The following is a 14,552-nucleotide window of genomic DNA, read 5'->3' as shown; positions in this document are numbered from 1 at the left end:
ATCGTGTTATCCTCATCAAATTGAGGGGTAACATTCCCTACACCCTTTCCGGGATAGGTGGCATTGACTCCAAGTATAATCTCCACGATTGTTTCCTTCTCTATCAAATTAGAGAGAGCTTCCTTCTATCCGATGAATTTCCTTGAAGCACTACAATCAATAAGCCAAATTCCCAAAGAGCTTGGAGGAGAAGTAGTGGAGAGGGACAATATAAGATAATACTCCTTTAGCTTATCAGAAACAACATTTGTTTCTTCATACCTATAGTTCCTTGCTTTCTTTGAAGAGTCAGCCATTTCCTTGATGACCTGCATTCCTTTCTCTTTTGTCGTGGTACCTATCATTCCTTCGATCGTTGAAGATGCCCCTGGAATGATTTTTATCATCATCAAGTGATGTGTCCCTTCTATTCCGACACTCCCCCGCATAATGGCCAAACTTATTGCCAGCCTGGCGTCTGCATTTCCTTCCACCCTTAGATCCAGACTTCCCATTAAAGTGATCTTTAGGTAGGCCATCAGAATCGTCCACTGTGCCACTCTAATAATATTCTTTGATTTGACTTCACCCTTGGTTAATTTCAAGTGGGATGAGGAACACATTGATCCTTTTGTCCTTTCCAACTATCTTCGGTGATTGCTCTTTCACTCTTGCTTGGGCTTTATCTTCACCTCAGCTCTGATACCATGTTAATTTTAGGTATGTTCTATGCTGAGAGCAAATTTATTTCAATTTTCCATATTAGCTCAATATCAATTCCAGATTATCAATCACATTTAGCATGATAGAAAAATGTAGATAGAACATAAACATAAATCGCGGAAAACAATCCAAGACAAGAGGACACAAGATGTGGTGACAGCCAGGGACAAACCCCAATGTGGGGAAACCCTTAATCAATTCTTCTTATATTATTCAATAGTTCAGTAGAGAGAGATAGTACATATACATCAGAATTCAACACTTTTACTTGACAAGATAAGAGCAGAGATCTTCACCATGAAGATAACATAATGATGTAGTTGATCTGAACTCGGGTGAAGACATACTTATTCAACTGATCCTCCAGGGTGACTCCATCACTATGTTGTACCCATCATTGTGCTGCACCTCATCATCATGCTACACCCATTATTGTGTTGCACCCAATCACTGAGCTACTCTCATCACTATGTTGCTCCCATCACTGAGAAGTACCTCATCATCATGTTGTACCCATCATGTTGCTCTTCATCATCTTTATGCTGCATACTTCATGATGCACTATGTTGTACCCTTCATTGCACTTTGCTACACCCAAAATTAATACTGCAATACATCATCATGTTGTTGCACCCATCACCATCATGCTGCTACAATACATCCTCATCATGTTGCTACCATACATCATGTTGTTGTAATACTACACGCAATTACCAGCCTTAACTGCTTACTATGGCTTGCAACCTAGCAGAGCAACTAGGCCATAGTGGCAGACTCCTTCAACAGGTCCAAGCAAACAGCTTTTCCTTCTATCCTCTAATGTAGATATAGCTTCTCCCAACCATACCTAATTCATGCCTTAGAATAGCAGTCTTTAACTATTGTTATTAGGCTTCTTTGCACAGCGAATTAGGGCTTTTGTAAGCTTGATATTAGGGCCTCTTCTAGGCCTTCTTACTATGACTTAGGGTAGTGTATGAGAATCGAATGGAAGGTATATCCTATCCGGGTATGTACCTCCTTGACTGCGTCATATCCTCATATTAGGATTGCATCTAACTTGATGATAGAAGACCTTATTTAACAACGGATGTAGGGAAGCCTCTAGTCCTTCTTTTGTTGCGGAATCATGCATGCGATTAGGGAACATCTGGATAGTGACTAGGACCCTAACTGAACCACGGATTTTGCCTCATACATTAGCGTTTAGGGCCAGTCTCCCATAGCAAATTTCATATCCTTTATACATTCAATCAACCACGTTTATAAGGCTACAAAAGTCCTCTTATTTTATGCGTCTAGGGCAGAGCAAAACCTTCCTTCATCTGCGTCTAGATTACTGCGTTTAGGACATATAATGGCATCGTCTTAAGGTCTGATGAAAGCCTCCTTTATGACTGCATTAAGTTCCATGTTTACGCTTCTTCTAGACTGTAATATAGGAAAGCGCTAGGGCATCATTAGGTCTCTTCTTGTTGTGTAGGAAGGTCTCCTTTATGACTGTGTAGAACCTTTCTTAGACTCCACCAAAAGGGCTATCCTCCATGACAGTGTTAGGCTTCTACCACATTAGAGCAGTGTAGAGCCTTCCTATGACTGCATCTGGATCTAGGGCATGTATTCTTAGGGCAGCATATATCCTCCTTACTCATAACAATAACTAGGTCTAGATCATCTCCTCTTAGGGCAGCATATAGTCTTAGGATATATCCTCCCACCAAAACCCAAAGTCAAGTGGAGAGGAAGAGATCACAAGAAGAGTGTGTGTGAAAATGACTAGAAAGACACCTATTTTTATACTAAAACGTTGAGCACAAGATGGGGCAATTTGGTTGCTCGCCGACCTTGACAAATTGTCCCATAACACAAATAAATTCATATCTCCATGAATACATGTCGGAATCGAATGATCTTTAGATCAATCCTACACCTCTTGACGAGAGGAATCCAAGAAAAATATCAGCTGCCATGAATAAGTAGATCCACATGGAGTTTGGAACTAATTGCGAATTTTACAAAATACACATGTGGATGGGCACACTGGCCCTAAAATGAATCCTCACCTCACCAGCCTAAGTGTTTCATGTACATATTATTTATAATCTCGAGGTCTAGTATGGTTTTTATCTTATCCTCCCCCTTATTTATGCATTGTCCTCAGTGAATTATATATATAAAGGTTATCCAAAAAGATGAGTGCACTCTTCCTCCATTATATCTTAATCCTCCCATGTAGCATCTTTAGGATCAAAACGGATCCACTACTCCTTTACCATAGTGATTTCTCAATTTTGAAGTACCTTGAACCTCTTGTCCAATATTTGCACTGGTTAGACCTAAAATCCCCCCTTATGCTCCACCTAATTGATATTCAAATAAATAAAATGGTTAGCATTGTTGATAAATGTAGCTAGTTTCGGTCTTCATAATTATTGTACTCGTTTAATATGTATCCTACATAAAAAATAAGAAAAACAAAAGAAAAAATATTATTATTAAAGCATGGGTTTCGTGCTCATTATTAATGGTATCCATGTTCTTCGTGCTTCTAGGGTGTGTTGGGTCTTAGGATTTATTTTCATGAGTCAATGGAATCAACATCATGTTTATAAGACCCTTCCAGGAAATTTGTAATTGTAAAATGAATTATTTTTTAGTCTAGAAATTCCTAGAAGAGTTGCAGTAGGACGAAGTGCAGGAACCAGTAGTTGGAAGGAAGGAAACTCTATCTAGACCTCGTAGGCCTTACGAAGAGTTGTCTTTCTCTTGGAAGTTCCTAGAAGAAGTTGAAATTAATGTTCCTTTAGGGGCTATTGGACCAAATTTTCACGTCAAAGTTGCAAGTTGAGTAGCATTGTTGTAACTGGAAGATCTAAGTTGCAGTAGCAATTTGGTGCAGATTCAAGAAGGACTTGAGGAAGGGATACCTTGGTAATGGGATAAGGACTTGGTCTAGGTATTGGGACTTTGTATCTCATTTGAAGCAGATTCTAAGAACAAAAGAGTTTCCAAGTTTTCGCTTTGGAGGGGTTTTTCCCTGGCTGAGAGCCCACATCTATGTCCTCTTTTGTTGTTATTACTTCTTGATATTGTTTGATGAACATATATAAGTAAAAGAACATAAAGAAGATAAATAAATTCACAAACAAGTATTAATTTCAAATAAAATAAGAGTAATAAGTTGCCACTTTATCATTTTCTAACATGGTATCAGAGCTAAGGTGAGCAAGGAAGGCATCCAGAAGGACACAAGAAATATCAAGGGATATGAAGCTTTCAAAGCCTAAAAGAAGAATATTGTCTCTTGAAGGGATCTGGCTAAAGGCTCATTGGTAGAGGACCCTTCTAATCTATGGGTTCTATATTAAATAAGATCAAAACTACATTCATCTCACAAAAGGGGAAGTCTATTTGCAAGTCATCAATCTTGGAAGTTGTTAGTGGAGGAATCCTAGGGAACATCTTTCACGGGCATCATCAAGAATTCTCTAAAGGTCTTGAAGACATCAATAAGGCTGGAGATATTATTCAAGTATAAAATTGTCTCATAATGGTTGAATCTTCAATTCATGTAGGTTATTTCCTCAAGGAGAGAAATAAGCTCATTGGGACTTTAAACTATCTAGCATGGAAGAAATGGATTGACTTGATATTTACAGAGCAATATGTAATAGTATATGTTATCGGAGATGTCACTAAACCTAAGAAAGAGAAGACACAAAAACTAGCAAGATGCAAGAAAGGGAAAGTAATATCTCAAAGGATCATAGTGGAATCAATCAAGGATTTTCTTGTTCCATTGTAGAAAACATGAAGACTTCCAAGGCCATGTACGACAAGATAGTGAATTTGTACTTTGTAAGTACAACAGGTCAAAATATGTCATTACAAAACAAGTTATATAGAATTAATAAATAGAGGGATGACGATATGTTATTCTTCCTCATGAAATTCTCTCAACTAAGAGACCATTTGCAAGGAATTGGAGAACCCATCACTCATTTGGAGGTAACCGTATGTGTTCTAAATGCATTGCCACCTGACTGGAGAAACTATGCAAAAAATGTATACTCCAAGAAGGATCCAACTCCCTTTGATGAGTTGTGGGCATAATGCATACTTTAAGAATCAAGGATCAAGGTCAAGGATGACATTGGATCAGATGATTAGTCTCAAGCCTTTCTAGCACGAGTCAAGAATTTGAACAAAGAAAAGTTTGGCAAGTCCAACAAGAAAGATATGTCCAAGGTGCAATGCTTCAAGTGCAATTAGTTTGGACACTACAAAAGGGATTGTTAGGATCAATAGAAAAATAAGAGAAAGGATAGAAGTGAATCTCATGTAGCCAAAGTAGTGGGAGAACTTGAGAAGAAGGAAAACAATTTGAACAAAGGAAAGTTTGGCAAGTCCAACAAGAAAGATATGTCCAAGGTGCAATTCTTCAAGTGCAATGAGTTTGGACACTACAAAAGGGATTGTCCAAATCAACAGAAAAATAAGAGAAAGGATAGAAGTGAATCTCATGTAGCCAAAGTAGTGGGAGAACTTGAGAAGAAGGAAAACAAGGAAGAAGTGAAGGATATTTACTACGGAAAGAAGGTTCACTAACTTCTAGGTTCTTTATGAATGTTGGTATTTCTTTTAGATGATATGGTTTGCATAAGTATCATAGGATAGAAGCATATGATAGTAGCATGCCTGCAATTTATTATGGTAAAAAACATTTAGGATATAATGTTATACCATTTTGTAAAATGTTCATCCATATAATTTTAGACACTGACATATTTCTTAAATGAATCACTATGATTTGTGAAGGACGATCATCTTGGAAATTCCTTGGGAAAAGCATCATGATAGGAATGGTAGGTATTCTATGTAATATGGAAACGTACTGGTAAAAGGGATGAAAGGTTGCAATGGGTCAAGATACAAAGTTTTTGTGAAATATATGGATATCTAGATGATTGGATGAAAGCATAGGAATGTATGTTGAAAAGTAAATTTTAGATAAGATTCATATATGCAAGAATCTTATGAAATGAAGTTGGTTATCAATATATGATTAAGTAATAATGATGCTAGAAGAGAATAGAATATGACTTACTTAAAAATTCATAGAAGATTCATTTGATAACAAAAACATCTAGTATAATCTCTGGAACAAAATTTGTAACTTGGTAATCAAGTTTGATCCTTGGGCACTCTAATGCAAGAAGTTCAACTAGAAATGGTTGATGAGGATGTTAATGGTAAGAGAAGGTCACCATGGTAAGGCAAGCCTATTTCATTTATGGTTTGGTTATCTAGCTAACATATTATTTTTTGGTTATCGGGAAAATAATGTTGCAAGAATACTTGATGACATTTGAGGTAAGATCAATTGTATGAATGAAGAATGTTAAAAATGTTTGGTACCTGGAAACTATAAAATCAAGATACGTCCATCTTAGGATTGAAAGGGTAGTTATATGATAAGATAACCTAAATGTCAAGGAAGTTCAACTTCATGATCAAATTGAATATCGGGGAGGCTCAATGCCATGCCCTCATAATTGAAGAAGAAAGTGATGAGAAAGTAAGATGACATGGATCATGTCACAAGAACAAAAGAGTGAAAATGTCTCCATGATACCTCGAAATAAAAGACAAGTGATGAAGAAGAAAGAAGGATCCATGTAGCTATAAAGATCAAGTAGTTGGTACTCTCATGAAGACAAGCAATGAGGCTTATAATGTAGGTTTCCATTATTGAAAGGAAGGAATCTCCTCTGATTTGAGAGGGAGCAAAAGGAGTCTCTGTGAATAAAGAGAAAATTTATATTCTCAAGATTAAGGGAGAATATGGATGTACTCTTTGATTGAGAGGAATTGATGATGAACATCACATGTGCATTCTCCTCTTTGGGTGATGAAGAAAGAATTACAGAGGATTGGATAAGGATATGTGGTTTCCTTAAGGATATAATATCCATGAAAAGGAATCAACACTCTTTGAGGATCAAATAGGAATCCAATAGAATAATGGTCGAATAGGACCGATATTCTTTTAGGACTCGGGTATGGAGATCCAAGATAAGAATAGTCCTAAAAGGAAATACCTTGTGGACATCCGGATAGGGTATGTACCTTAGAGAGATAGTGTGTTATCACGCATAAAGCCTCCCAACTTAATGCTCTTGAATAAAAGAAGATTTTTTCTAGTTAGGCCTCAGGGACAGTGTTGGTTATAATAATTATGCTTACAATATGTCTTATCAATCCAACTTTTATTGAGTGTTGAGAATTCAATAGGGAAATGAATATGTTAATTATCTTAACTTGATAATTGTTTGTGTTATATTTTACTTATTAGCTTTGTTCTTTATTATTCCAATGTGTAATACATCAAACAGATACCAAAACAGTAAAAACAGTGACATAGTATATAGGTTGCAAGCCAGGGCCAACACCCCTCCTCTTGAGGGGAAAACCCATAAATCTCTTATTTTCTTATATATTTCAATTAACAAACACCATGACCTAGAGACTCAGACAAATACCCTCCAATATCAATTCTACCACAGCCTCCTGTTGCAATATCTTCGACCTCCCAGTAGATCTGAAATTCTACTCCCCAACAACTATTGCAACTGTTGCTTCTTCTCTTGGAGGCTTTGATCTCCCTCTAATAACCTTCCCTTGAATTCTCTTGCCTTGTCTTGAGTCTTAGGGCTAGTGATATGCCCTAAGAGACATTAACTTGCCTCCCCTTCTCTTTCGCTTCTAAGATCGAACTACAGAAGCTCCTAGCATAGAAATCCTAACTTTGATCTTCCCAAGAGAGATAGATAAGGCCCGGAAACACTTCGAATTCTTCGACTTCCTCTTCTTCGCACTTCCTTCTTTGACTTCTTCTTGTTCTGATACTTCACATATCAAGATATGAGTGAGTGAGTGAGTGAGTGAGTGATATAAATGGAGGATGAGTTCATTTATATATATGCTTCTTCAAGGGTGGACATGGCTCTTCATGTATGCTGACTTGACAACTCATTAGGTCGACTTGATCTTGGAGGTATTTTGACACTTTAAAGACAAAATAATTTTTCTTTACAATTTACAATGTGCCCATAGGGTCTTCAATATATGGCATTGACTCTTATACCTAATACAAACCCTAGAAGCACTCAATGGGTATTTGACCTATAAAATAAAAGAACTTGAGCATGAAACCCATGCTCCAATAATAATAATAACTTCTTTTAATTTTATATTTACAAGAATACATTTGACACTTATGAAGACCGAACCTAGTTACACATTTTTCAACACTCCCTCTTAACTAGGGAGGTATTCATAAGATGTACATGGTCATTCTCAATCTGAAGAGATCTCATAAGAAGAGTCGAATTGGTAACCCATCTGTCTAGCATCATATTAACTAGCATTGTCACATAGCAATGCCTTGACTAACAGCTCTATCTCTCCACATGATCAGAGCACAATGATGGTGAGACCAATGATGTATAGACACCATCATCATTATCTCCCAAGGTACACACTCCACCTGGGTTTTCATATAGTATGACCTTCCATTGAACTATTCTTATCTTGGGTAGCTAATCCTCAAATAATATCATCCATGACTACTCTTATCTTGAATGTCCTGCCACAATCTCAAAGAGTATCAAATGTCAGATGGTTACCTAATTCTCCATTCTTTCTTCCCAAGTGAAGACAAGAATGTGATGTCTATTTCTCCCTCTCAATTAGGGAGGTCAAATGAACCAAACCAAGCTTGTCCTTTAAGATTACAATCTTCTTGTTTAGAAGTGATTTCATTAATATGTCAGCTACTTGTTCATCAGTGGAGATAAATCGTAGCTGCAGCACATTATTTTGTACTAGCTCTCGAATATAGTGATGCTTGTTGTTGATGTGCTTTGTCTTTCCATGAAACATTGGATTCTCAGACAAATGAATACAATTGGTGTCATCACAAAGTATCATTGTAGGGTTCATTGGTCCTTCAAACAAGTTGGATAGCATCTTCCTTAACCATAATGCTTCTCTGCTTACTTTGCATGTTGTAACATATTCATCCTCAACACTACTCAAAGAAGTGGTGTCTTGCTTTCTGCTCATCCATGAGATCATGGAGGATCCTAAACTGAAACATCCTCCAAATGAAACATCCTGTCGTAGTGCTTCTTCCATCCTGTTCACTGCATCCCCAGTCGGAATCTGTATATCCAATCAATTGGACATCATTCCTTCTATCATATTTCATATAATAGTTGATGGTTCCTCGCAGATATCTCAAAATATGCTTTGCTGCTATCCAACGATCATGCTTCGGCTCCACTTGGAATTGACTAAGTACATTTACTGCAAAACATATGTTTGGTCAAATATTCACCAAGTACATCAATGAGCCAACAAATTGTCTATATCTGGAAGGATCCACAAGGCTTGATTCAGAACTCCTTAGTCTCTTCAAGTTTTTGATCATCGGCGTGGTTAGAGGTTTACAGTCCATCATGTCGAACTTCTTTAGAATCTTGATCACACACTTTCCTTGAACCAAATAGATTCCATTCAGTCCATGCCAGACTTCTAGTCCCAAATAGTAATGCATCATCCCAATATCCTTCATGTCAAATTATGCTACCAGTTGCTTCTTACATTCTTCACTTCAACCTTCTACACCTTTCAAGATAAAATCATCTACATACAGAACAATAATTATAGGTTCATTATTTACAACCTTAATATAAAGGTTTGAGTCAGCAGAACTTTTTGTGAAGCCTATTCTCTATAGGTATGCATCCATTCTAACATACCATGCCCTTGGTGCTTGCTTGAGGCCATATAATGCTTTATTTAATATGAAAACATATGCCTTCCTATATTTGACTTCAAATCCAAAGGGTTATTCTATATAGACTTCTTCATCTATGGTTCCATTCAAAAATGCAGCCTTGACATCCATTCAATGGATGTTCCATCCCATTGATGCTTCCATAGAGACTAATGGTCAAATTGTTGTATATCTTGTTGTTGGAGAAAATGTCTCTTCATATTCGATGCCTTAAAGTTGAGAGAAAACTCAAGACACAAATCTTGCTTTATACGTATCTATACTTCCATCAGTTGCATGCTTGATCTTATAGATCCACTTGGAAGTAACCACAGATTTGTCTTCAGGCCTAGGTATGATCTCCTTGACTCCATTCTTCATATAGATTGATACTCTTCATTCATGGCATCCTTCCATTCTTGTTGTTCTACAACCTCTTCAAATGTGGATGGTTATGTTTCTATTAATTTTGTCATGTATGCAACGTACCCAGAATATTTCTTGGATCTCTTACTTTCTCTAAATGATGCTTGCACTACCCCATGGTCTTCTGCCTCAAGTAGTGTGTATTTCAACCAAATAGGTATTTTCCTTATTTCTAGAATGACAACAGGCTAAACAGGTTCACTAGGCCCTTCTTCATCATGGTGTGATTCTTCTCCTTCCTTGTCAACTTCCTCCTCAAATATGGGAAGTTCTTCATCATCAGAATCTATAGAAATTTGTTTTGAATTATTGAATGATATACTCTCATCAAATATGACATCACAACTAACTTCAATGCGATTTCCATCTTTCATATAGATTTTGTAAGCTTTTGATGAGTTACTATACCCAACAAATATACCTTTCGTACTGGAAGGATCCAGCTTCTTTCTTTTGTCCTTTGGTAAATGAATATACATAGGACACCCAAAGATCTGGAGATGATCTACAGATGGCTTCTTTCCAGTGAAAACTTCTTCTGGAGTCTTGTTATCTCGATATTTGTGAGGACATTGATTCTGAATGTAGACCGATGTCTTTGTTACCTCTTCCCACAGAAACTTAGGTAGATCTTGATCATGTAACATTTCTTTTATACTTTCTTAAATAGATCTATTCTTTATTTTTTCAACTCCATTTTGTTCAGGATTGTATGGGGCTATCAGCTCCCTCTTAATCTGAGACTCCTTATAGAATTCTATAATCTCTTTGGATGTATATTCTCCTCCATTATCAGATCTTAGTATCTTGATTCTTCGTTCTGTAAGGTTCTCCACTTCAGCCTTGAAGTTTTGAAATTTTGTAAATACTTCATCCTTGTCTTTCATTAACTGAACCCAGGTCTTTCTTGAATGATCATCTATGAATGTGACATGGTATAGATATCCTCCAAGTGATTTTGGAGGCATAGGGCCACACACATTAGAGTGAATAAGATCCAAGATTTCTTTCAATAGCGAAGCACTGCTTCCAAATGGTCTCTTGGTATTCTTACCCAATGCACATCCCTTGCAGACACCTTCATGATCTTCCTTTAGATTCAGGATTCTGAATTTGAGATGAAGGACCTAGGACTGATGCATTACTTCCTAAGGTTGGAGGTCTGGAAAAAGCTAGGTGAGATTTTCCTTTGTCAAGGTAAATATGTTGTGAAGCTACTTCAAATATTTGGGATGGTGGACTACAATTCCGTGACTACTCCGATGGAACTTAACTTCAAGAAGTTATGTGGAAGTGTTGTTGGGCCCGATTTGGGAGATCCTTATGAATATCGTTAACTCGTGGGGGGCCTAATGTTATTGATGAACTCCAGTTCAGACATATGTTTTGTTGTGAATGCATTGAGTTAGTTTATGGTCGAGCCTCATCACATACATTGGATTGCTGCCAAGAATCTCTTGAGATATCTTTGGGGCACAATCACTTATGGACTGAGATACACTATTGGGAATGTAAGGCTCCATGGTTATTATGATGAAGACTGGGTTGGAAGTGTGGTGGATCGTAAAAGCACATCTGGATGTTGCTTCTCTCTAGGCTCTACTTCGATATCATGGATGAGAAGGAAGCAGAAGTCGGTTGCCTTGAGCACCGATGAGGCTGAATACGTTGTTGCTAGTTTGGCCACTTGTGAAGTTGTTTGGTCGAGGAATCTCTTTAGTGATATTTTGGACATGTGTTGGTTACCACCATGAGATTCTACGAAAATTAGAGTGGGATTCATCTTTCGGAGAATCTTTTGTTTCATGACTGCTCCAAGCATATTGATATTAGGTACCACTTTATACGGGATTTGGTACAACGGGGAGAAATAAGGCTCCAACACAGTGGGGTTGATGATCAAGTCACCGATATTCTTATAAAGCCCCTAGAGAAGGTCAAATTCTTAACCTTCCGTGAACGACTTGGAGTCATGGAGAGACCCTCTTATGAGGGTCCTGTATGAGATGGATGTTGAGCTCTGGGAGCTCCAGGGGGCTTGGGGTACTTCTTGGAGTGATGATCAACCATAGGGTGACTCACCCTCCCCTATTGGTGTGTGATGTATAAGGCCACTGGTTCACCTTCCCCTGTGATACCCCATGGTGGCATATGCATAGCATGAGTGGTTCACATTCTCCTATGGCATATGAGCAGTATGAGTGGTTCACCTTCTCCTGCCGACACATCCTACCCATGCAGTCTGTGACTCATGGGAAGTACCTCTCATCTAGCAATTGAGTATGGAAATTAGGATAGGGACCATAGCACTACCAATGGATGCATCATGTACTACCGTACTCCATATGATAGGATGTTGATAAACATTTGGGATCAATGGAAACTAACTTCGGGTCGGTTAAGAGTGGTATGACACACTCTTTATTATTGGAGACCGAATTCGAGTCAGTGGAGAATGGTATGATACATTCTTGATCATTTCTTCTTTCTTCATGGTTCAACAGAGCAGAGCAGAGCAGTGATAGGGATGGTACATATTGTCAAACAATTTGGTAGGTGATGTTCTCCCCAGTTGAGAGGGAGTGTTAAATTTGGAAACTAGGGCCAAAAATCACTTTGGACAGCTCTTATGAGGCAGTTGATATTTTTCTTCGATTCCTCTTTTGAGAGGTGTAGGATTGATCTAAATATAATCCCATTCTGACATGCACAAATGAAGTTATGAATTTATTTTGATTATGCACAACTTGTCAACGTCAGCCATCCATCAAATTAAGCTCCTTCAGCCTTCAACGTTGCATACAAATACAAGGTGCCTCCTCCAGCCTTCAACATTGCATATAAATACAAGGTGCCTCCTCCTCATTTTGGCATCACTCTCATTCATCTTTCTCTCTCATCTTGATTAGGTACAAATTTCTGTACTTCTCTCTCTCTCCACACATGCGAAGGAAGGTCTGATTTTCTAGCTATTACGTTGACCCAATTTGGCTTCAACTTCAGGAGACCGAAATTTTAGGAGGCTGACTTTGACCAGCGTTGACCCTGTTCGACTTTGGTTTTGTGAGGGAGACTTCTATTTGGGTAGGCTATTGTTCTGGGCACAAAAATCGAGGTAGTGTGACCCCTGCATTGACTAGCGTTGACTGCCCTAATTCAGGTTTTTGCATTGACTTTTGTTAACCAGATTTGACTGGTTATTTTTGAACTGTTTTGGGTTGCATTATCTTGTTTTTGGAGGTTGAGTTGACCAAGGTTGACTCAGCTGTTTTGGAGGTCAATTTCAACGCTATTAACCAATGTTGACTTTCTAGTTAGGGCTTTCTATTTCTGTTGTTTTGAATGATCAGTTTGGGCAAGTGAACATTGTAAATTGTACTCTCTCTCTCTACTAAACTTTTGGAGAATTATAAGAAGAATTGATCAAGGGTTTCCCCACATTGGGGTTTGTCCTTAGCTGGTGCCATATCTTATGTCCTCTTGTGTTGGCTTGTCTTCTACTATTATTGTTTATGTTCTATCTGCATTTTACTATCATGTTGATGTGATTGCTATATTGGATATGATATTGGGCTCATAAAGAAAATTGAAGTAAAATTGCTCTAAACTTAGAACATACCATTGTTATCCTAAAATTAACAAAATTCAACATGGTTTCAAAGCATGGGTGAAAGAGAAGCCTTGAAGAAGTAGTTTTCTTTCAATTTATCCTATAGGGTTTGTTTCTTTCACTAGCCCTAGAAGCCCTAGTCCAATTCTAGTTGTAAGAAGGATGAAGAATATTCTAAAAGAAGCCAATATCTTCCAATTTGTTTGTTCCCTAGAAGATCTATATTCTAGTCTACCTATATGACCTATGATCTATGTTCTAATATGCCTGAAAAGGAAGACAAGTCTAAATTCTAAGTCGAAGCTTGTGATAGAAAGGCCTTAGTGCAGATTGCAGTAGACTGAAAATCCTTAGGACTAGGCCACAACAAGGAAAAAACAGGTTGAAGGACGTTGAGAGACCTTGGGGGGTGATCAAAATAAGCTAAGAGGATAGGCCCAAGATATCTTAGTCCAATTAAGAGAAGTATGTTAAAATCTATTTACAAAGGAGGTATAAATAAGCTTGATTTGATGCAACCCTTAATTGCAATCCTTAAATTGAAAATAGTGTATCATTTGATTGAATCACTCACAGTGATTTTGTTTTAGATCAAAATTCTTTTGACAACATTCTTTTATATTTCAACTAGTTTGTTGGTGCAAGAAGAAGAATACATTGATGCTCCTTGTCAATATTCAAGAGATAAATATTTTTAATGAATGGATAAACATTACATTGGATTGTGAGCCGAGTTACAGGACCAAGTTGAAAGGTTTGTATTAAAACTTACATCAATTATTTTCTTTAAATTTGCTACTAATCTCTAGTTCGATGAAGTAAGGTTCAATCTCAGTATGTCTTCTTTTTGAAGGATGTAAATCCATTCTATAAAAGTTTAAAACTCATGCAAGGTGTATCCTAGAATATTAAACAGGATTAAGAACTACTCCTTAGTCAGCTGAGTTGCGGATCAAATTGAAAGGACTGTGC

This window comes from Pinus tabuliformis, chromosome X, assembly GCF_031772625.1.
Source record: "Pinus tabuliformis cultivar Carrire ecotype Pingquan chromosome X, CPIR1, whole genome shotgun sequence".
NCBI classification, from domain to species: domain Eukaryota; kingdom Viridiplantae; phylum Streptophyta; class Pinopsida; order Pinales; family Pinaceae; genus Pinus; species Pinus tabuliformis.
The sequence above is the reverse complement of the archived record's forward strand: the minus strand, read 5'-3'. Positions refer to the sequence as shown.